Source organism: Zerene cesonia, chromosome 22 (assembly GCF_012273895.1).
Source record: "Zerene cesonia ecotype Mississippi chromosome 22, Zerene_cesonia_1.1, whole genome shotgun sequence".
NCBI lineage: Eukaryota > Metazoa > Arthropoda > Insecta > Lepidoptera > Pieridae > Zerene > Zerene cesonia.
In genome coordinates, this window is record NC_052123.1 from 3,912,588 (window position 1) to 3,937,392 (window position 24,805).

A 24,805-nucleotide genomic window follows, 5' to 3' on the forward strand; every position below is an offset into this window, starting at 1 on the left:
ACTGCTGATTTTATTTATCTCCTGTTTGTACTCTTCTTGTAAAGGTGCAAAATAAAGAGTTTTTGGTTGATTCATTGATATAACGCGATGTTATAGCCGTAAATGGTTATTGCTTGCAATAATTTAGTATATTATTGTCTGCTTTAAATAGTATCAAAATTTCTTAGCAACAATGCTTCTGACGGGAATACAAAATTTGTTTTTTTTTTTTCGCTAAAATTTGCTTGAGGATCTCAGCGTAGTTATCATATGAATATCATTGTCTTATTCGGGCTAGTATAACATTTTATTTATTTGTAATTTCACCAGAATCTTTGTTTTCTATGAGTTAGTTATTATTTTTACATAACAAATGAACTTTCTTATACACCCAACTTGTTAACAAAACTATATTATGTTTCATTTCTAAATTACTCAATATAAGTAACAAGAACAAAGTGATACATCGTTTTCTTGTTGAAATAAACCGTATCACGTGTAGAGCGTATCGCGTATGTAATTTATTTTTTTATTTTTTATTTTTATTTATTTTTATTTAAATTAATCAATTATATAGTAATTATATTTAAAATAATTTAAGTAATAAATTTATTTATTTCTTGTTGAAATAAACCGTATCACGTGTAGAGCGTATCGCGTATGTAATTTATTTTTTTATTTTTTATTTTTATTTATTTTTATTTAAATTAATCAATTATATAGTAATTATATTTAAAATAATTTAAGTAATAAATTTATAAGTAATAAATTTACAAAACTAATAAAATAATTTAAGTATCAAAATATGTAAACAACCGTAACGGTTACACCTCGTACCGCTAGGTGGCGTTCTCCGTTCACTAGCGCCAAGTGTAGTCGTATGTTAACACAGAGTTATGAGCGTTGACGTTGCATAATAAAATACGGCCTCGTTGTGATTCCGCCACTGGGCACTAGGTGGCGCTAGGTGACTTCGTTTCACTGCCTGTATCGAAATAAACATTGAAGAGTGTTATGCTTTCAGAGGCTGTAGCCGTATATTGTATATGTTTAATAGAAACTGTTGGATTGTAAACTGTTAACCGAAACTAATAATATGACAATATAATTAGATAAAAGTGATGATTTTCACTATTAATTTAATTTAAGTGTTTTGCTAACTGTTATAGCCAACACAATATGTTTTAACTAAAACGCAAGGAAGGGCAGAGTTTCAATATATCAGATACTAGATGGCGACGTGTGTATATGAATTATGAATGAATTGAAACGCTCTCGTATTGTTATGCCGGCGTGTGGCCTACTACCTACTACCTACTACTCATGACATATCCCTTAATATGAGTGTACCTATAAATGGTACATATAAGGTTAAATATTTACGCAACCAGTTGCATCTTATTATGATGAGTGACGTTACCTTGGCGATTACAGAAAGCGGTAAATTGTATGCATCGATTACTTGAACGTGCAACGTAACTGTCAGCTGCGGCCATCTTGTCCGGTTTCCCGCCAATTGGATGATTGCGCGGGAGAGGCCGGCTCGTGTCAAGGTGATGTTGCCTTTTTATTGTTTAGCTACCTTTGGGAGTTTATTCGTTGATTGTTATTAATGTACGATTATAGTGGTGAATATTAATGATACTATTAGATTATGGTTTTTAATTAGATACCTATATGTATATAGTCGGCTGTTTGGAAGTTGTCAATTGATATAACCAGTTAAACTTCTGATGGTTTGAATCGGAAAGTCGGAACTTAAGATTTTATGAAACTATTTGTAATTTAATTGTGTAAATATAAACGTATAAAACGTTATTCAATTTATGATTATTTTGACAGTTCAATTTGCTGATCTGTGATAAAATTTAACGTATGTATATTTTGAAATAAGTTTAGTTTCTTATGCGTTGTCATTAGTTACTTTTCTCTATAATTACCGGATACGAATTGTCACTGCGTATCGACGTCAATATTATTAAAACAAATGATTGTGAAGAGATTCAAGATTCAGGTTTTTATTTTTCAATATTACGAAACAGTACAAGGACGCTAACACAGTTAATAATTAAACTTTGTGATACTATGACAGAACAATGAAAGTGTGTCCGAATTCCAAACGCGGCGCGCGCTAGGAAGTGGGTCTTCCATTAATCTCGCATGACTGTCTGCTATAAACATTGGTGTATAATTGTTATGTTGGCAGTATTATGTTGCCAACTGAATATTGTTGTATTGGGAGATATTAGAACAACAGGATTTCAATATATTTATACTATTAGGTACAATACTTGAGATGAATAATGGTCGCATTAAACAATTCATTTTTTATAGGTATGAATAAGTTTTTTGAGTGTTGTAAATTTAATATGGGTGTAAGTAAGGTATAAGGTTGCAAAATTAATGAGTTTCTATACGTACAAGCTGGTTTTATTATGTGGATGATATGTTTATTATAGGGTACCTGTGAGTCTTAAAGACATATCGTTTGAAATTTAATTAGATATAAAGTTGAAAATAATGTTTTTGCATACGTGATGTAGCTTCAAACGGCGGCTTCGCGTGGTAAAACTATGAAGATCGCATAGTTACTATTCCATGATAATCATTATAACGTTCATCCATTCATATTTATATGATTATTTCCTTGGTCCATAGAGAGCCGATGCTCGGTGTGAATATGTAGGGACTGGGTTAAATCGATTATATTTACCGTCTAAGCCCTAAGGGAACCCAACTACGCTGGGACGATGCTAATCGAATCTGTTCTATGTACTTGTAAATATAATGATTTTACGTGGTTGTCGTGACATTCAGTTAGATTGAAGAAGAATATTAAAACATTTATTATTCTTATCCGATTAGCTTAGCCCATGTACTCGTATATCTGTAGATCTACAAGTTGTCCGAAATTTATCTTCATAAAGAATCTATACTAATCGGTAATATAAAGCTGAAGAGTTTGTTTGTTTGAACGCACTAATCTCAGGACGAACTGTCCCATTTGAAAAATTATTTCAGTGTTAGATAGATTTATTGAGGAAGGCTATATATGTACAACGGGCAAAGCCGGGGCGGACCGCTAGTATTTAATAATGTGTGAAAACGAAATGACACATTAAATGTTTTTACTACAAAAAAGGCAGGCTGAAAAAGAAAGGCTTTTTAAAACAAGTCAATAGGTTTCAATCGCTTCAATTCCGCATCCATAATCGTCATCCACGCAGAGACATTCCGCATCTTTGATCATAACAGAAACTCTGATGTAGGTAGCTGCTTAGTAGCGCGTACGCTAATACCTTATACCCCTCGACAGTTTCGATCCGTGTCGCATTCGCTTTGATGTTGAATCAATACTCGCTTAACTTTGAATAATAATTGTCTAGTTGGAATACGTTCGTATTCATGTTTAGATATTGAGATGAGCTCTGCGCGCTCAGCTGTAGGAAATGATAGGGAATCTGCGGATATACCCCGCGAAACAAGCGAAACTCTTCAGCTTCATATATCAGTATGGATAATAAAAAATACTCATGTATTTAATTATAATTATCTCCGGTATTGCTTTGTAGCACTCAAAATATATAGCAATTTTCTACCAAGATTCAATATATTATTAACTCAAATTAACTTCATCATAAAATATTTATGACGAATTCATGCCGACCGGTTACCGTCTTATTTTGGATGTCGGCATATAAGCAGCCACAGATATGTGGGCATGCGAAACTGAGAGAATCTCAATGTAATATCAAGTAGGTAATGCTATACTATAATTATTATACGTATATTACGTAAATCGCATTTTTTCACCATACACGGTAAGCACGTGTGCATGATTGCATTGGCCTATATAAGGGTTACCATAAATGTCGATTCATTAATGCCTTCCACTAGATGGCGTTGAAAATCATTTTCAGTTTGCTTTGTGTTTCCATTGTTTACTGCTTTCAACTCTAATCAATAGAGATTAGATATTATTTCATCAAACTCTGGCCAAATCAGTATTTAGAGATAGAGCAAGAATCAATATAACGGATTTCATCGACTCCTTTCAACTATAATCAATAGTAAGCTCCATTAGTAATCTCTATATATCTAGATCGTAATTCAAGAAATTGTGCGGAATTAGTATATATAGAACTCTTTTTATTAATAGTAATTCAAGTACCTATTTTACAGATTTCAGATTTGATGCTATTGAGTAACATTCCAGTGAACAAAAATCAGATATTTCGAAAGTCGTTTAGTATACCAATAATCAAAATTTGTACCGAAGACTATTAAATTAAATTCTGCTACTAGTCTCACAGTTTCAAGCAAAAATTTCCGCCCACGATCAATTGTCACAACTATCACCGTATGACATCAGCACCGTTACATCAGCAGTGATCATTGACAATGTTGACACCCCATGTTCTATTCTCGTAGGTGGCTCTGGACCCTCCTTAACCTTGAAGCTTATTAAAGGTTTAACCGTTGAACTTATATAGACCGATAGTATATGCTCGATGATATGGTAGCATTATAAATGGATGGACTGTGTACAATACATATTTCTATAATGTGATCGATCATCTCTGTACTGCAGTTGTTTGAAATATTTTTGTAATTTTTCAAGGTACGTACACCTGTCTTTATCACTCAAGGTAGGTACGTGTTGTTATGGATTTTCTTGATTTTACTGCAGATACTTATATAAAAAGTGAAGTCTCGTGTCCCCTGTTGGGGTATGGGGCAGATGATGTACATCCGTTTCACTGAACGATTTTCTTTACGGACACGTATGTAAACAGCAGCTGTGTCTTGCCAGACCGACACATTTTTTTTGTGCGTTAACCACTTGTTCTTCAGTTGTGGTACTTGTGAAAATCACTCATGCCAAATTTGTGAATAACAGTCCGAGTAATTTGACTGTAATGTATTTAATTCGAAAGAAATAATTTGCATTATAAGTACTTACAGTAGTGGTATGAAAATCTTGTTGCTATATCTTCTCCATATATATAAAATTCTCGTGTCCCAATGTTAGTTATCATACTCCTCCGAAACGTCTGGACTGGATTCTCATGAAATTTCCTGTGTATATCGGGTGGATCGGCGGAAAATCGGCCAGCATCTATTTTTCATACTCCTAAACGATAAGAGTTTGACAGAACAGCGTTTGCCGGGTCAGCTAGTATAACATTACTAACGAAGAGAACGTCAATAAATCCTTTGATTATTCGAATAAATTTAATTGAAATCAAAACCCACGATTCAACGAATGAATCATGTTATTACTGTAGAATTAATTCTATGATATTAAAAGTTATGAAGCGGTTAAAAATCGCTTATTTATAGAGCGATGTCACTCGATTTATAACATGGAAGCTACAACGGAACATGACAGGAATGCAACATCGGCGAATAGAATTTTAATTAGCGGAGTATTTTTCAGGCGTGTGCTTTAAACGGTGGAGGTAAAGCATACTTCCCTTTTTGTATACCAACGTTATGAGATTCTATTGACTGGGAACTCTATGGTAAAGGTAAATAGATACAGTGAGTAAAATGTACTTTGAATGGGGCTGTTTATTCATATTCGTCATCTCAATGCGATTGATAAATTTTATTATTGTAGGTATTTGAACTGTTTCTTTTGTTTACGTTGCTTATAATTCTAAAAGTTCAATGACTCTCCTTATCCAATACTAGAACTCTTAAATCAATCGGTTCCACTAAATATTTCAAATAATAAAAATCAATGTTTACCCGTATGTTCACATTGCATATTGACTAGTCGATATTTAATTAACCGTAGGTAGGTACGCGTGGAAATGAATTTTGAAGGCTCCGCTCCGTTGTATTTGGCACTGGACCAAATTGCTTTCGGATCATATCTGAAATGTTGCTAGCGCCAGAATTGTCCTCGAGGTATCGAAATTAATGAGGGCACGCTAAATTACTGTCCTATTAATATTATAAATGCGAAAGTTTGTGAGGATGGATGTATGTGTATATATATGTATGTATGTTTGTTACTCTTTCACGCAATAACTACTTAACTGATTTCAATGAAATTTGGTACGTAGCTTGGTTGGCTGATGGTAGATGGTAGAGCTGGTCAACTGGAATAACACATAGGCAACATATAATGTAGCATTTGATGGCTTAAGTGTTCTTGTGGTATAAGTGTAATGCACGGTGCGGTTGTGTTATGGCGTAGTATCTTATAATCTATAGTTTAAAAATGGTATTAAAAAAAAAGTATTTGTAAATATATCAGTAAAGACTGTAAAACACTTGAATACACTTAATCTTATCAATTGTCTATTCTAATAGCTTAAAAGGTCGGAATAATTTATACAGTACTATTGCAAAAACCGTTAGTACCTTCCTAATATATACGACGTCTAGGTATTTTAATATTCCGCAAAGGAAAAGGACGTTAGTACTCCAACTGACGTTTGCATCGGAGACAAATATTTTGATACGCGACCAACTTCACGCCGGTCGGTATTCTTATCACGTTGCAGTTGAATCGTGCCAGACAAATGCTATTTAAAATTGTTTGCTGAAAAGATTGGGGTAATGTAGAGGATTTGACGTGGAATGACGTGGAATTTATTGAGGTTTTTGTTTGGGATAATATAAATATTGTTTTTATATGTCTATACTTTTACAGATATTTGAAATGTTTTGTTTCTCTAGTTCCCCTTTAACAAATATATTAGATTTTCAAACTGCATTAAAAGTTGCAAAACATTGTCTTCGAATGTCGTAGATATGGATGTAAACAAAAATATCCGATACGGTAGTTTATGTTCCAGAAACTTCGCAAGTGAATAGGTACGACGTTAAGGTCAATTCATTGATATCCATATCAGACCGCTGCATTAGTCAGTGCGTTATAAAAATGAATATAAAAATGTAGTTTTATATATTGTATGTAGTTTTATATACTAATATAGCGACGTTGTGACCGTAAATATAAACAAATGAAGTTACCGTGATGCCGAAAGCGTGCTCAATGCGTGCTCAGTTCACACTACACGCGTTTGAGTGTAAACTGAACACAAGGAGGCACTAATGGAGGTAGTGAGGCGGTCCGGTGAAATATCGATGAGGAGTAAACAGCGCGAAGGTCGGGGACAGGATGGCTCCAATTATTCACTGGACTGGCAGTGACGGGGTGCCGATTGGACCTCTAACTACCTACCGTTGCATAAAGGATAGCTGGCTATGTTTTTATTGAATTGTTTATCAGTAAGCAAGTATGGGACATTCTATAGAGTTCTTTTGGTGATTATCGGACCAAAATTCGTATGTTCGTAATGGAAATTATATTAGTTATTACAAACATTTCCATAGTTCTAATTACAAACGACAACTCTATATTTAAGATAACTGTGTTAACGTTATCAAGTAGATCGTTTCCATTACATATTGATACGGATTGCTATAGATGTTTAAATCAATTCTAGCACATTTCAAAAACGTTACGTATCCGCCAGTAAGAGCATTGAAATAATTGTAAATACTTAACTCTGTAAAATTTTTGATGAGTGTCGCGTCGCCCTTTTGTGTTTGCGCTCGCAGCTTTTTAATTTTTGTAACGAAGACAAATGAGGGCGGAGCGGAGTCAGCTACCGGCCATTAGTATGATTGAGACGTGAGCCGTACGTAATGATTTGTTGTAAGAAGTATTTATTATCGCTTGCCTATATTCGGATCTGAGAAATGGTGTAGCGTTTGCTTGGAATGCCTATATCTAGTTTAATTCGCAGAGGCACTGTTCTATTTTTTTTTATGTCATAGCGGGCAACTCAGGTGTTGGTTCGCCTGATGGTAAGCGATCACCACCGCCCATGAACATTCGCAAAGGTTGGTCATCTGCGAATGCGCTGCTCGCTTTTTTGGGATAAGGGAAAAGGAATGGATTAACGACTGGAAAGAAGGAATTGACTGGGGCGGGTGAGGAAAAGGAAACATCAAGCATCCGGCTCCCCCACTCACCGTACGAAACACAGTGGCACGCCACTATTTCACGCCGGTTTTCTGTGGGGGTGTGGTACTTCCCCGATGCGAGCTGGCCCAATTCGTGCCGAAGCGTGCTCGACTCCCACAATAAGATATAAAATCTATTACTAGCAATGTTCATGGGCGGTGGTGATCAGCTCAGTTACCCGCTATGACATAAATAAGACTCTCTTGTTCTCTAACGAATCGTTATTGTATAATTCATATTATTCACGTTTTATATTTTATCGCAGTATATTGTTCTAATCGGGGCAATTGTAGAACTGAGTGTGGATTTAAGGGACTTTATTAATATAACTTTTAAAAATAACTCCAGTTTGAAAAATTTTGTCAATAATTTAGAATTACATGTAGGTAATGTAGTAGTGTTCGGGAACTTTTAATATAAATAAATCAACTGTTTCATCAAAATGGAATTATAAAATAAAATATTATTGTCTTTTAAAATAATTCATAGTTCATTGATATAGGAGTATAATAATCATGCGGGTTGAGTGGTATTGAAGATGGATGAATTTAAAAAAGAAAGTGCCTACCTACCTATAGCGCGGACGTGCGAGCAGTCGTGACTTCCGATACATTTGCGTGTTAGAAATTAATCATGCTAAAGACGTAAAAAAAAAATCATTTCATCGTGTTAGTGAAATTCGTACTACTTGAAAGTTTTAACCAAAAACTGTCCTTTCAGGCGATGTTGACGAAACCGAAGGAGCTTCGCATATCGACTGTTTTTTTTTTTTAATTTATTTTGGTTGTTATTCTATAAATCTATGTGCTTTCAACCGATTGGCGGGAATATTGTTCTGTTGGTAGGAAATTCCTTTCATTTCGAAACATTTAAGAACTGTAGTGGTAGGTAGATATCTCCCTCCCCAGGAACGTCTGTGACCTTTTTTTGTAGATAAAGTATATTACAAAATATTTGTATTCCCTATAGAAATATTTTATTCCATTTTTGTATATTTTATTATATGTAAGGCCTGAGCGAAGCCGGGGCGAAACGCCAGTGGATATCCAGCGACGCAAACCTGAAGTAAATTTGATGAACGTCACAAAATGTCGGCAATTAACAGCGCCCGTTTGTGCTGACTCGATTACCGCGTCGGTGATTTGATTGTGACGTGAAAATTTTATGTTTATTTAACAGATACATATTGTTTATATAGCGCAAAAAATAGAAACCAAGTTATTTTTATCGACGATGTCTCGCACGTGGCCACGCTCGCTGTAAAGTGTTCGAAACGTCGTGTTAAATAATATGTATTAAAAAAAAGGTTTTACAAGATATTTCGCTCTTTCACATTTTTCCCTGTGGTTGCCTGATCACTGCACAGTAATAATGCCGCCGGCTGTACTATATCATTGTTACGAGTATATGCCATTGTTTCTCTTGTATGTATTTTTGATTTTCATGTCCAATAAAAATAATAGTGTAATAAATAGTTCGCGTTTAAAATCCGTTAAAATGCCCTTAATTTCTAAAAGTGCTTCTTATCAACATATACATTTTATATTCGACGTAACTAGCTGCCTACATGTAAACAAGTAATGTAAACAAACAAACGATTAGTCGAGATATCGTCCGATAACGGACGGGTATGTTGCCGCTTGTTTATATATAGCTCTGGTCGATATGTAAACAGCTAGACCTCCTGCCGCGGTTTCGCCCGCGTAGTAATGGAAATTCCGCATAGTCACCGTCTCCCGTGGCCTTTCCGTAATAAAATCAATCCTATGTCCTTTCTCAGTTCTCAAACTATATAATATCAAATTTCATCCAAATCGATTCTACGGTTCGGATGTGAAGAACAGACAGACACGCATAAAGAGTTACTTTTGCATTTATATATTACGAGCGATATAAAGTCGGGATGAATGTTTTTACGATATAGGTGAACTAAAGTAGGTATGTAATTATGTCATTAGAATGATTATAAAAATAATATGTTGTTTCATAGGACTTTCCAAAACAATGTGATGCTGATTGATAATTAATTCTTCTATAGTTGGTATATGCCATTATATTATGTAATGCAAGTAAAAATATAAATTTCATTTTGAGTAAATTCATATTTCATTGAGAGGCACTCGAAATATTGAACGTATTTTTGATTGGGCTTTCATAGTTTTATACTTCAATTGGATGAATAAATGACGCGTGTTTCATAAAAATGCACTATAGCTGTGCAATTTTAGCGTGATCTCCGTTAAGTTTATTTTGCCGTACAGCGGGGAGGTCTTATTATATTGGTCACGTTTTATAACGAAGCGAAGCGAGCGCGGTACACGAGTGAGTCGTAGGTATCTTAAATCTTTCTATCCTACTAATATAATAAACGCGAAAGTTTGTAAATATGTATGGATGAATGGATATTTGTTACACTTTCATGTGAACACAGCCTATCGCATTTGTATGTACAGAGATGTAGTGTTGTCTGGATACTAGATAGTACTTTTTACCCGGGTTCTGCGCGAGTGACACCGCGGTTTACAGGTAGTGATTTATTTGATTAGTAGGAATATTGCATCCGTTATTAGCATACGTGGTATAATTGCGTGCAGACTGGAACGATAAATATTTCTTCGTCATACGAACATTTATATTTGAGAAATACATAAAGGTACATATAATGCCTAATGCATAGCACGTATAAGACATTTCGTATGACAAAATCAACTTAAGATCCAATACCTACTGATGGTTATACTTGTAAAGCAAGACAATGAATTCGATTCGGTACGTACTCATCTACAAAATATGTACTAAAGGTAGTTATAATAGCGTGGGTGCGCCATCTTTGAGAATATTTACATGAACGATGCAAGAAAATGCAAGGTTTTGCAATATTAAGTATCGACTAAATCTTTAAAACTTTAATAACAATGTTGATATTGGAATGCGTTTCTAAAGGAAATCTTGTACATGAAGTTTGGAGTGCAATATTTGAATGGAAATAGCTTTTTAAGTTCGAGTTGAGAGCAACGAGATCTAAACACTGGGGCGTGGCATTCAATGTTTGGTACAGAATTCGGGCGTATGCCGCACGGACCTTCCGCGCGCCAGCAGCGTCAGTCGCGTACTAAGGCGTTGGCGTGTTGCACGCGCGTTCTATACTCGCGATTTCAAATTTCGAACACGTGCTTCTGAAAAGTGTTGTGAGTGGAGACTGAGGTATCAGTTTGAATTGCGTTCGATCTGTTTTTTCTTCTATGACAGTGCAGTGTAGTGTCCTTCCGGTCAGTCTTTCGTGAAGACCGACTTGAGAGTTTTAATATACGAGTGTAAAAAAAAAAAAAACAGTTTGTGGTTTGTATCATATTTGTTTCGTTGCGATCCTGTCGGACCGGTTAGTGCGGTTGTTATTTATTCGTACGCGGATTAACGCGTATTGAAATTATTTTCCATTGAATGCCAATGATTTTAAAATCGAACGTAAACTCATTATTGCGTGCGTTGCGTTTCGTTTCATTGAGTTTCATTTATCGACGGAAAGGTCTACCATATTTGGTATTTGCTCACTGTATCTTATCAACGACGTAATGTCTGTATTATCTGTGGTTTATGTGTACACAAATATTTGTCTATGGTATGTCCTGATAAGAGCTATAAATGGTAATATTTTGATCTTGAATCAATATGATTTGTTATATTTTTTTAAGGTTATTTTCCGGGATATGTTTAAAAACATGGCCTCAATGCTTAAAATCCAGTTATTTTATATTTATTTGTTCTTGTACTACTGTAATTTCACTTTAACTAAATAAACGACCCTATTATATAAAAAGTGAAATTGTAGCTAGCATTCAATTTTACTTAAAAAATTTCTTTCATCTCGCAAAATCAACGAATCTTTATTTATATAATACTTAGTTAAAATTTTATAAGTTCAATAAAAATTCGCAGGAAAATCGCCGCGAATAAACCTCTTTCATAAAGCGCTCGAGGCATTTCCCATTTAGATATCTTGAAAATTACTCTCAATTATATTGATCAACAACTATCCTAGATGCAGGCTGACACACGTGGAAATTATCAAGCGAACGTTTAGTCATTAATTACTTATGTACTTAGACTTACTTAACTGTGCTAATTGGTAAAATGCACACACCTACATGCGTACAGTGCGCATGCACCTCGGCCCCGTTGGAATTAAATTAGTGTGTTCGCATTGAATGTAGATGTACCTACCTAGTAGATCGTTCATGATTTCGATACGGGTACACAGTGATTATTATAGACTTAGTGCTTTTCTAGTCTATATAATAATTTATTTATAAATGTACTTGGCGGGATTGACAGTCACAGGGCTTTCTTCATCGACTCGACTCAACTAGCTGTGCCCAGCGGTTTGCCCACTTCGTACATGATGTTATAAAGCCTGTCTCCTTGCTCAATAAATGGACTATTCAATCCGAAGAGAATTTATAATTTCGAGCCAGTTGTTCCTGAGATTGGTGCGTTCGATCATGCAAATAAACTCTTCAAATTTGTATTATTTTATTAATTAATAATAATTATTATTATATTCATTAATAGCAAGTTTTTTTTTTATATAATTTTATTCTCTTTAAGTAGTTATTGCGTGTTTCAAAATATATGAATTCTGATGCGGAAATTAGTCGAGTAACTAAAGCGCTAAATATTCAAAGGGGACATTATGCAGAAATTTTGCGCGTTGCAAAATGGAGTTTCCTTTCTTCCCGTATTCCTAATAGCCAATAATTTGTCAACTTCGCAATGGGAAGTTTGAGAATAACTATTAATACCTCCCTACCTAACTACTAACTTCTGCTCGTTGCGGCGTCTGTAATATATAGTATGTAGGTACATATGTATATTCTATGTAGATAAATACATTACATACCATGCGTGAGTCTAGTTAAGAAATAAAAAACCATCGTTGATGTAGTGTTAAGTTTAATTGGAATAAAAATATGTGCATGTATACTGCCATGTATTGTTTATTTTATTCTGGCTAAATGAACAGCGTAAGTTAAAGAGAGACGTGTAGACATATGACAATGTCGTACGGAGATCGTGGAAGATTCGTTTTTGGGATAGCAATAGGCTTAAGAACTTAATTACGTTTCCTTACTTTTGGAGGCACGTTATTTTTTTGTATCAAAAAAAGGGCTAAATGCTTGTAGCAAGGATCTAGTATTGAAGCTGATATGTAGGTAATAAACACAAATTTTCTCTTCGATACTATTTCTGCGATTCGAGAACAAATGTTGCGGTTTAAAGTTAACGTAAGAGAGGAAGAAATCCAACAAAACTCTCACAAGTCAATTGAAAACAATTGTGTTGTTTTGTGAGGCGTTTGTAGTTTGTAGTTGGAACGATCTATTTTGTTTCGTTTGAACAAAGGTACAAAGACGCACGTGTAGCTTGATATATATATTGAAATGCGGAAAATGTTTAATCTCTATGTTTGTGGAGGTTTTTTATAGTTTTTAGGTTTAAAGTGTAATGATAGTGCAATTTATTCGAACGAATGTTTTAAATTACGTGTATTAAGTACGATATTTCCATAAAGTTTGTAGTTTACTGCTGTTGTATTGGTGGCGATAGAATGCTATTAAATAGTTTTAAAAATCAAAAAATATTGAATAACTGTACAATAGTCCGGAATACCTGGAACGCACGAATGTATAAGGATTGTAATCTTGATCAATATTTATTATGATCATCGGTATCTCATTCTCTATGTGCGTTATGGTCGTATGCCGTACATGGAGGACGCATCAGGTATGCCAAGCGGCACCTCCTAATGCCCGTGGCGGCCATTTTGAATGCCAATCGTGGGTTTAAGTGACCGTCTTGCTCCTAAGGTTGTTTTGTGTATGTGGATGATAAATTTATGTTCAATTAATGTTTTCTTAGAATGCATGATGTTGTCTTTTTTGTTATTCAAAATAAGCCTTCTTATTTTAGGTTTAGGTCTTAGGTTAGTTTATGAATTTGACTGTTTTTTTTTTTTTTGGTTTTGTTACCTCAGAACTTTCCACTGGCTGGACTGATTTTAATGTTTCTTTTTATTTTATTTTTTTTTTTATGTCATAGCGGGCAGCTGAGCTGGTGGTTCGCCTGATGGTAAGCGATCACCACCGCCCATAAACATTCGCAAAGGTAATAAGTACCTCTGTGAATGCGCTGCCCGCTTTTATGGGGTAAGGGAAAAGGAAAGGATTAACGACTGGAAAGAAGGAATGGACTGGAATGGGTGAGGAAAAGGAAACGGGCCTCCGTCCTCTATTTAATATAGTATTGATTCTTTTCCGATTTTGATTAGCGATTATTGTGTACAACGAGTAGTTGGTACAATGCAGCTGAGTCTATAGAAGGTCTTTTGAACTAAGACAAACAGACGATCCCAGTAAAATGAATATTCAATTTAAGTAAGTTTTTGCGTGCATTGTCAAGGCAAGGTTATTGATAACACGTTTAAATTAAATATTCCGACACAAGAGTAACATAATGATTGACTATATACAAACAAAAACGTTGTGTTTGTCCAGTATATGTGAAAATGTTTTCTCTAGATTAATATAAACGGTATAATAAATGTCGCGAATTAAAAAGTCGGTACCTATCTAGCTGGGTATGTTATGATACTTTTAGAGACAATGGGTGCCAAAGACGAGCTGTTTTTGGAAGACTTTTTGATACCAATGTGCGCTCGTGTATTCGATCTTTGGTGAGACAATAAGCTAGGTTTTCGTCGTAGGTCGAAATGGAAACTGAAATGATATTGAATCCGTATTATTTTCATTTCTAAAGGAAATCTGGAGCATATAAAATAATATAGTTTTAATCATAAAGTCTGCGAGTTAATTGAATTGAGAGGATGCGGAGCGGTTGTTTTGTAGAAAACTCGGGTCGCAAAACGAAAAGCCTTGCTGGAATACAAAGTGATAACTTTTGTATGGTTATAGCTTCGTCCTTTTGATCAGGCTGTATGGTTCTATAAGGATTAATTAACAACTTCGTGGAAGAAAAGGTTAGTGATGTTTAAAAATAGTACGATTCTATGTGCGTGGGTTATTGACCTTCAATTTTTGATGATAATTCAACATTTACATAATGTAGTGCTAACAAAACATTATATATATAGGTATGCTTATTTGTTTAGTGATTAAGATACAACTTTGAATATTCATTTGGTAATTTGGCATGTGAAAATTTTTATTTAAACTTGTTTGCATATATGTAAGTACAACATCGCATGGGGGAGTTTATTACGATCTACTTAGCAATACGTAGCGTTTATAATAATACATGATAACGCATAAACAAACGAGTAAATGCATAACTGCATCTCATATTCTAATATGCCATTCTATACGGCTCTGTGAACGTGCGATCGCGTATTAATTACCGAATTACGTAGTTAATAATTTAATATTGTTATAATTAACGCCACGGCGTATGGTTGTAGCGCTCGATGGTTATAGCTTAGCTTTCATGTGTCGTGAGGTAATTGAATGCTTAACGTAGCCCGTGTTCGGTGGGTGTTAAGGTATTTTAGTCGCTAAGCTTGTGCGGAATATTAATGGGCCACGTATAATGTGGGTAAAGACGTCGCTAAGGTCGATATTGCCGTGTATGGCACGCGCGAATTTTAAAGCGTGCAGGCGTTGTGTGAACCGCGTGCTTGATGGATAGATAGGATTAAGATGGGCAGATACAGGTGTAGACTGCTTTTTGTTAAAGGTACCTATCACAAAATTTGTATTCGACTATATTGTATTACTTATATAGGTATAATTATATAGATGTGTATATTTGTATATAGTGTGGATAGATTAACACATATCAATGTATTCTTGAGTTTATTTGTATGATCTAGGAATTTCAATGCATTGTTTTGTTAATATTTACTAATTATCATCGTTTTATCAATATCTTAAATATAGTCTCATGGTGGCAGGTTTCAGCCGTTCGTCCTGTCAGCCTAAAACAAATAATAATAGGTACATTGAGGTCGTTAGATTTAATTGCGTCCTACGAGCGCTTACGTCACAGCATTGAGATTCAGCACCCATACATATTTCGCATTTGTCGTCTGTAATATTATACACTGTGTTTACGTTTTGCTTTGTTTTGTTTGCATTTTATTTTGCGGTGCAGACCTCGTTGCGTTTTCTTTTTTTTATTTTGAAATGTTTAACGTTATTAGTTATAACGTTCTTTATGAATTAAACCGGTTCGTATGAGATATATCGGGTTTAATGTATACATGTTTAATTCCTACGAAAATAACGTGAGTTCATGACATTTAGGTGTTGTGCGTAGCATATGTTTTATGCAGTCTATTAATGATATCGACTTTTCGTTTAATTAGCAATTTATTACGGAACTAGCTGTTGCCCGCAGCTTCGCCAGCATCCCCTATTTTATCCCCTCGGGGGGTGGTATATCTTTAAATCCTTTTTTAACGGATGCCTACGTCATAACATCTATCGGCATGTCAAATTTCAGATCGATCCGTCTAGTGGTTTGGGCTGTGCGTTGATAGATCACTATGTCAGTCAGTCATTTTTGAGTTATATTATATTTAGATGTAAGGTGATTTTGTAATTGATACCTACATTGATTACATTGAATTGTCAGAACAATGAGTGCCTCTTTATTACCAAAACCGACGACATTCTATAAAATGAACTCAAATCCAGATCTAGAACATAATCCCGAACCGTTTCAAACAACCAATCGGTTGAAACCTTGATATGTAGCAAGCTTTAATCACGTTGCATGCTAAACTTTACTTGGCATAACAACACTGCGCTTTTTCGATTAAAGCCAACACGAAAATTTTTAAAAGGTCGCTTTAATATTCCAAGGGCCATGGCGTGACATCTTGTGGTTTTCAACGGGTGGCCCGGGGCGATGAGACCGCGAAAATGGGTCGGCACTAAGCCGAGTGGCTGAGCGGGTTTTTGTAGTGCTGATGGAGCTGCGTGATCTATGTTGTACGGTGGTCGTCTTAGTAATGTCTTTTTAGGTTTAGGTTGGCAATCGAGCTGGTGTTTCGCCTGATGGTAAGCGATCACCAGCGCCCGTTAACATTTGCTTGTGTACTCGTTGGTGCTTTTGTGGGACGGTGAGGAGAAGGAAACGGGCCTCCGGCTTCATTCGATGTTGTTGGCTCTGACTGTAGTAGGTGTTCTTGGGTATTGTTAATGTTTTATGATAAAGCAAGGTAAGGAGCAGGTAGGCCACCTGGCGAAATGTGGACCATTTGATAATATAAAAGAAAAATGAAGGCTATTTATATATATATATATATATATCTATATATATATATATACATATATATATATACATATATATATATATATATGATAAAAAGTTAGTCGCATCGCTGAAATGGTTATTACCTCTTGGCCTCTGGGAATCTGTCTGTATTTTCTTCCGTGGGAGAGCATAAACTTACTATGTACAAGGATTATGGATAAGTTTTTGAAATAAAATTATATTGTATATGAAATTGTTGGTTAGTTATTTAGTTAGGTTCTATAACAATGCTGTTATGTGTTTATGTGGTTTGAAGGAAGCTACGCTAAGCGTATGTTTGTTCACGATGATAAAGTATATACCTACCTGCTTTATCATTGCAGACATCTAGTGATCGAAAGACTAATAGTACTATTATATGTTTTGATAGTAATGAGCTGGGTTTTTTTTTTATATTTGATGTTTTATGAGGTTTTATCGCTTTGTTTGTAAACATCAAATAATCACACTTCACTTCATATCACACTAATATTATATAATATTATATATCATATCACACCATATCACACAAATATCATAAATGTGAAAGTTTGTTTCTTTGATCTTTGTCCGCCAATCACGCTGAAACTACTTAACGGATCTTGATGAAATTTGGTATACAGACAGGGTATGAGCTGACTCGGGTGATAGGATACTTCATATCCCGATTAAATACTCCCTTGGGATAAAACAGGATTTTTTATATCAGGGCGGAGCCGGGACGAGCTTCTAGTGTTATATGAAGCAATTATTGAACAACACGATCACACTCAGCGAGTCTTAAAATAACACAGCAATAAATTAGATGTAGGTACTTTTTGTTCGTACAAAAAACAGTGCCTCAATGTTTAACTTCCTAGGTACAAACAATGGTATTAACTCGGTCATGCAAAACTATTGAATCGACCTTGTTACGACTCTTAGAGATATACGTATATAGTTTTAATGCTGTATTGGTCAAAAAATGTGGTTCTGCATAATGAAATTTGATGTTAAATAAACTTTAACTAACAACGCAATCACATTTCGTTTTTCTACAATATTGTTCTGGTTGCTTCGCGAATGTTGCTGCACGGCGTTAGGCAAGCCATACACGCTACGGTCTACCGTAGAGGTCATCTGTGCAGCTATGCCTGTGCAGGTTAACCAAACATTGGTAGCGTGTATGGGGACATTCCGGTGTACCGGAGCGGTCTTCAGTTCTTTTTGCGATGGCATCGAATGAGGACGATGACGCGCGGGCAGTGCTAGGCCTTGCTTTAATTTTGAAAATAAAAGATACAAAAACAGTGAAAAGGAAGCGAAAAAAGTGGTGTAAGCATTGGTTATTGAAAAGGAGAACATATAGTCATGTTAACTTATTGAATCAATTAAAATTTGAACCAGATGATTTTAAAAACTATCTCCGAATGGACGAGAAAGACACCTTTGCGTGTGTGCACGCACACACGCAAAGGTACACCGTACGGCGTCACTCGAAAGAATTGATTTTCGATCTTGCGCCGGTCGCCTGCGCAGGCTCAAAAAACTGCACAGGTCTATTCCCACACACATTCCGGTCTACCTGCGCAGGCATACTTGCTCAGGTGGACCTTTCCGGCAGACCGTAGCGTGTATGGCTTGCCTTAAGGCCGCCCATGCGCCTATTATATTGTTGAATTTCACTGTTTCCTTTCCTTGTAATTTAATGTACAATAAATGTTAAAATCAAATAATATATAGGTACTAAATTTTAGTTTACCTTCTCTCTTTTGAATAATTTATGGTGTATTATGTATTTAATATATTTATATAATATCGGTATTTTTCATTCTTTCATCTACACTAATATTATAAAGAGGAAAACTTTGTTTGTTTGTTTGTTTATTTATTTGGTTGTAATGAATAGGCTCAAAAACTACTGGACCGATTTTAAAAATTCTTACACCATTCGAAAGCTACATTATCCACGAGTAACATAGACTATATTTTATTTTGGAGAAAAATAGGGTTCCGTAACATATCTTTATTGAAACATCCGAAACAGTATACTTATAAAGCTGAAGGGTTAGTTAGTTCGTTTGATATTATTTAAACTCAAATATGTAACTCTTATCGCAATAATTCAGATATTTAACTGGACAGCTATTATAAAGAGTTTGTTCGTTTGTTTGTTTGAACGTGCTTATCTCAGGAACTACTGGTCCGTTTTGAATTCTGTCAGTTTTAGATGCCCTAGAATAAAAGTATTGAGGGAGAATTTAGGCTTTATATGTACCACGGGCGAAGCCGGGGCGGACAGCTAGTTCAATATATAGGTACTACTAAGTATGGACGTTGTTTTCCAAATTAAACACGGCGAGCGGCGACGCGTGTCGCAGCCAGTCCGCGAACGCAGTACGGCCACACACAAAGGCACACGAATGACCCACATTCGCAGCATCCAACAGCCGATGAATATTAAACTGGTTCTATTAACTCAATTATGGCATTCATTCCGCTGTCGTGTCGATGGATGCATTGTGTACGGAAGTTTCCACGTTCGCGACTGGACGCGTGTGCTGTTGTAGGTATGCGGAGAAATTACACCTTTATACGATGACCAGTTTATATAGATAAATCAGTTTATATAAAAAAATCAAAAATGAATAAATAAATCGCCTTCGAATTGTCTGAATTTGAGTAAATTTGAAATGGGACGACACGGGAGGTAGCGGCTTTCGAATAAAAGGAAGAGACTCGGTCGAAAGTTTTGAGTTAACAAATCCAATTAAATACGAGTCGAATTGGTAACCTACTAATAATAACCCCAATTATGTAACCTCCTCCTTTTATTGAAGTCTGTTAAAAAAAACCTTTTATACAATAAACACCAATTATTTAATAAGATATTGCCTGTTACTTTTAATATGTTGCATGTGAATGTGTAGTTATTTCTATTGCAAGATGGAGATGCGCGAAAAATAACACGACGATTGTACAATTTAGAATCCGCTTTATGTAAAAGCTTAGTTTCAAAAGTTTTCTTTGGCGAAAAGGTTAAATCGGGCTTTCGAGCTTTGTCTCCTAATGACCGTCAAAAATCCAAAGTTAAAAATACTATTAAATTTTTCATGCGATAAATGATTTAAATGCATTCTTAATGTCAAATAAGTTTTGTTTTAATGATATGGTATATATCGTTGTAAATTTGTTGTTTATTCAACAATTCTAATACGATTAATTAACAGATTTATTTAGTGGTACGTCGGTTAGTGGAATTAAGTATGTGTGTGGCAGATAGTAATGAAGTATATGGTTTTGTAAGCGTGGTTATTATAGCTTCACTATTGGTTTTTGTGGTTGTGCGTGTATAGATTTAAGTATAGTTAACGGTAGAACATATAGAAATTAAACTGCTTTTTAACGGATTTAAACGTGATTTATTCATTATGTTATTTAAAGGGTGGGGCTCTTAAATAAAATACTTATACATATTATATAATGTAGAGCGAAAATTACAAAAAACTACACTATTATCTATATTTCATAAATAAATGAAAGTATTTCCTTATGCATAATAAACAGCGATTCAAATGCGTCTCAAATGCACACGAAAACTATACAGACGGCTCGCGTTACGATCGAATCGACACATTAGCCGTAACACGAGCCAGCACGTGTCCGCTTGCATCTCTCTATGTTCTCGTTTTGTGTTGGGACTGCAGTTATTATTGCGAACGTTCAATGGAGTTGTAAAGAAACTGCCTGCTGCCGCTCGGTTTACTCATATATGCAATGGTTGAAGTAAATGCATCGTAACTGTAGTGAGTCATATGTTGTGGAGAGAAAAGTGATGACTTTTAATCACCGTGAATGTTTATTTAATATACAAATATGTGGGTTTTCCAATGAACAAATTATACTATCTTGCTATCCTACTAATAGTATAAATGCGAAAGTTTGTTACGCTGGATGTATGTGTATGTGTGTATGTTTGTTACTCTTTCACGCAAAAACTACGGAACCGATTGCAATGAAGTTGGGTACGTAGATAGCTGGACAACTGGAATAACAGGTTTACGAGGGTGAAACCGTGGGGCGCAGCTTGTTTAGGTATTATAAAATGTTATTTCTTACAGCCAAAAATGTAGTGAAATTTATTTGAATTGAAACATTAAGCGTCCATTTTACTATCTTGAACTTGATCCACAGACGTGACTATCTTTTTGAGTCTTATAAGGATGTATGTTTTATAAAATGGGTAATAAACCTGCAACCGTCGCCCTCGCCCTTCCATAAACATATTTATACATTTACCTAAATGCTGATTTTCCTATAAATTTACAACCAATTATAAAGGCTTTAAACAAAATGCCGCGACCGTAAACTTTAATTCGTGTCCCTTAAATAGCCTCGACTTAGTTTAACTAATTACGCAGTATTTTTGCAAAATAAATATGCCATAACGACCTTTAGCGTCCCAGCTAAAAATACATAAACCATTCGCCTCGTAAAAAATCCGCAAAGAGCGTTTTTCCTACTTTAAAGTTTCGTGAGTCATAACGAAAATGTGGTGAATGTAAGTATTTAAAGATGCTTTAGCGAATAGCTTTATTCTATATGTATATGTATTTATGCCTCTGTTATCATGCTCGTTTAAAATAAATTATTATTGTATTTATAACAAAATGATGGGTTATATATCCTAGAAAATCGTTTAAGGCACTTTAAGCAGGAAAGGGTATAAAAGTCGAGATGTTTTATTCGTGTGCTTCTAGAATGGCCACGATTTTTAAATATCAAAGGAAAAAGAACTTTTATGATTTAGTTGTGGAGTGCTCTAAAGCTAGACTCTAGATTCTGTACTTATTTTTTATTGCTGAGTTATACTCAACTACTTTTGCCTAATAAAATACCGATTAGGAATATTATTGAAATAGCTTTATTCTACACAAAATCTAGACAAAGAATTATATAAAATTGTATTCACCTAAAAAAGCAGATGTTTTCTGAAGCTATTTTTTTTCTAATGTAATATATAATTAGACTATTAGCTAAGTTGTTAACATTTTCCCGTAAAAATGATAAAAATTTGTTAGAGCTTCATTCCTTCTAAGAAGATTCTTTAAAGAAATGATCAAGTTATTCAAAGCTTATAATTAACACAAGGTCTTTGTCACTGAGGAGCCACGCGAGGCCGTTAATTAAAAAGTTGTTTTCCTAAACTCTTTGTGACGTCCACTTTCTTATTATCTGGTCGATGACGCTCCTCTAGGGTGGGGGTGAGTAGCCGGATTATTAATGGAACATATTATCTGTCATTAGGACTTATATTATGGTTTCATCCAGACGCTAGTCGGTAGTAATTTCGTAAATTTTGTCATTAGTTACCTACTACTGGTGTTATAATAATGCCTGTTACTAATAGATATTAATATAAAGGAAAATAAAAAAAATGATTTAATCACTCAACATAGGAACATAAAGAAGTGATAGCGATACTTAAATTCGAAAAATGTTCGACGCTTTATAAGCTTTTTGTGAAGTATTTTGGTCCTTCGAAACCGTTTGTTTCACAATCAAACTTTAGCAATAAAAAAGTGCTTACAAAATTGCTATAGGTGGTTGGTTGTTGCGTCGGTAGCTAGCGACGTCCGTAAAGCTATTTTAAAAACTGCATAAATCCAGTAAGTATTCATCGTTATACATAAAATACGAACCATGTTTGCCCATTGTTCGCAGAAGCGCATTCAGCGAAGACTGAAACGTATTGCGGGCGAGTTGCGGGAATTTTTAACTTAAACAAAATGAAACTGAACTGGATTTAAATGAGTCGCAACTACTGCGCAAACAGACATTGCAGTTTAGTTGATGTTTATAGATGAACTCGTTTAGTTTGTAGTTTGCGCGTAATTTGGATGTGCTGATCCGAAATCTGGATCGATTTCGTGGAACGGTTTTTATACGGCTTTCTTATTACGTGATTGCTATTAAGGTCGTGAATAGCGTAATGGGTATTAAGATTGTGACTAGATGTGCGCTACTGTATTTTTGGAATATTTCAGTCTAACTCTTGATTGATATTTCTACAATTATCTTGCCATCTAATATATACTTCCTGCTTTTTTAAATATATGTCGTTTCTATAAACCTCGCTGAAATATTTTACGATAGTAACAGCTTTTACACAACGTGTTTTTATATAATTTGTAGAATTTTCCCTGGTATTGGAAAAGCTTGCACCAATTCGCCTATTCAGCTTCAGTTGCCCAATGATATGGATAAACAGATATTTCCAACTCGTCCCCACGAGGCGCATCCGTAATCTTTGTTATATTATCGTGGGTGTACGATACTATTCTACCTCTATATCCGTTGCTAGAAAATGTGTTGGAATCCCCAATAAATTGTACAAGGTCCGACCTGTTTCGGCAACAGTGGAGGAATTCTTACGCATTTTTGAGATTTCTTTGTATGTAGTCAGATCTTTAATTGGGCGATATTCAATTTTGTACCAGTTATTAAGAATGATTTTGATGTTGGAAATTGATGAAATAATCCATGAACTTATTATATTATCGCTGTTTTATTTGGATGTATTGCTCAGTTCTCTTATAAGAGCGGGATTATACTGCATAAAAATATATGATAAAATATTTTCCAACTAAGTTTTACAATTATTATAAGAGATACAAAGGACAAGACACTTATTGATACAAAAAGTTTGTGTCTAGAGGTGATTTCTCATTCCTTTGGCTTTGGGCAATTTAAGATCAACATAGGATACCTTAATTAGTTTATACAGCAAGATCTCATCTGTCAAATTAGCAAGTTCTAGGCGTCGGTTAACTTTGCCATTGCGAAGTTAACGTCTGTTGACTGTAATCGTTGTGAAGTTTGCCTTAGTTAATAATATCGCGTCTGATCTGAAAGGTTATTGGTTTAAACTAAAGGTAGAATGGGTTTTCTGGGAATGTTTTAATTGAATGAATACGAACAGCTTTCGAATGTTGGTAGTTTATAATGAGGTTTGTTGGAACAGTGACAGTCTTGTTGTCACTTCTTTGAATCCATTAGAGTGTTTAAATTAAACTTTGCAACATATTAGATTATATAAAGGCGAGTAATCAAATACGACACGAACCCCAAAATCTATAATCATTCAATGGTTCTAGGTGCTATCTGAAACGCGTACAATCAACGATGTATTGAATTTTTACAATGCATTATTTTTCTCTTTTAGCTCTTACACATTTTATTCTAGATTTCCTTCGATAATGGAACTCATAACAAAGGAAAAAGATAATCATATTTTACTATACAGGAGCAATTCCAACGCGCACGTTTAATATAACTTATACAATGTATTATGTTTCTCTATTAGCCTACAACGATTTTCAAACGATTAAAATGTTTGCTAACGTTCCGTTACGAAATATTCCACTGACGATATGTACCCTTATCTGTGTAATGCGTATGTCTACGCGCTTATTGCAATAAATATCACAAGACGAGCGTTTATTCAGCTTTTAAATTGGACGTCGCACGTTTAACGTTGCTTATGAG

At 34.9% G+C, this 24,805-nt stretch overlaps 1 protein-coding gene across 3 annotated transcripts in view; it reads left to right on the top strand.

Moving 5' to 3' along the window:
• LOC119836082 (serine/threonine-protein kinase MARK2-like) overlaps positions 1 to 24,805 on the top strand; it is a 159,296-nt gene that overhangs the window by 22,931 nt on the left and 111,560 nt on the right. Inside the window, exon 1 of one of the 3 annotated variants that reach the window (XM_038361313.1) lies at positions 11,027 to 11,308. The exons of 1 other annotated variant lie outside the window; for it this stretch is intronic. The gene's annotated coding sequence lies outside the window, so the exon portion shown is untranslated. Of the gene's footprint in view, positions 1 to 11,026; positions 11,309 to 24,805 lie in introns of those variants that run through there. One more of the 3 variants, XM_038361314.1, reaches the window with a different exon arrangement.